Source organism: Propithecus coquereli, unplaced genomic scaffold (genome assembly GCF_000956105.1).
Source record: "Propithecus coquereli isolate 6110/MARCELLA unplaced genomic scaffold, Pcoq_1.0 Scaffold109, whole genome shotgun sequence".
Lineage (NCBI taxonomy): Eukaryota > Metazoa > Chordata > Mammalia > Primates > Indriidae > Propithecus > Propithecus coquereli.
Genome location: NW_012134858.1, coordinates 2,923,874 through 2,925,087, shown reverse-complemented (window position 1 = coordinate 2,925,087; position 1,214 = coordinate 2,923,874).

Below are 1,214 nucleotides of genomic sequence, written 5' to 3'. Positions count from 1 at the left end.
TATTGATAGGCACTTGAGTTGTTTCTACATCTTTGCAATTGTGAATTGTGCTGCTATAAACAGTCGAGTGCTGACGTCTTTTTTATAGAATGTCTTTTGTGTCGATGCAACACCTAAGTGCACATATAGGAATAACATTCAGATATTAGATGGGAGGGGGTAAGAGAGGATGGGTATATACATACATAATGAGTGTAATGCACACTGTCTAGGGGATGGACACTCTTGAAGCTCTGACTCAGGTGGGGCAAGGGAAATATACATAACCTAAACATTTGTACCCCCATAATATGCTAAAATAAAAAAGGAAAAAAAGAAGATATACAAATAGCCAAGTGGTACATGAAAATTGTTCAGCATCACTAATCATTAGAGAAATGAACATTAAAACCACAATGAGATATTACCTTACATCTGTTAGAGTGGCTTTTATCAAAAGATGAAAGATAACAAGTGTTGGTGAGGATATGGAGAAAAGACAACTCTCATACATTGTTGGTGGGAATGCATATAGTACAACAATTATGGAAAATGTTATTAAGTTCATAAAAACTACAAAGAGGACTACCATATGACCCAGTAATCCAATTTCTAGGTATATATCCAACAGAATTGAAATCAAATGTCAAAGGGATGTCTGCAGTCCCGTGTTCATTGCAGCATAATACACGATAGCCAAGATATCAACCTAATGTCCATCAACGGAAGAATGGATAAAGAAAATGTGGCACATATACACTTTGAAATACTACTCAGTCTTCAAAAAGAAGGAAATCCTGTCATTTGTGATAACATGGATGAACCTGGAAGACATTATGCTAAGTAAAATAAGCCAGGCACAGAAAGACAAATACTGCATAGTCTCACTTACATGTGGAATCTAATAAAGTTGACCATATAGAAATAGGGAGTAGAACAGTGGTTACCAGGGGTTAGGGGAGTACGGTAGGGAGGGAAGGAATGGGGAGTTGTTGATCAAGTGGTACAAAGTTTCAGGTAGACAGGAGGAACGGGTTTTGACATCTATTGCATAGCAAGGCGACTATAGCCAACAATAATTTATTGTAGAGTTGACTTTCTGTATCTGCCAGGAATTGGTTCCAGGACCCCCTACAGATGTCAAAATCTGCAGATGCTCAAGTCCCTTAGTTGGCCCTCTGTTATCTGAAGAACCTGTGGATACAAAGGGCAGACCGTATATTTCAAAATAATTA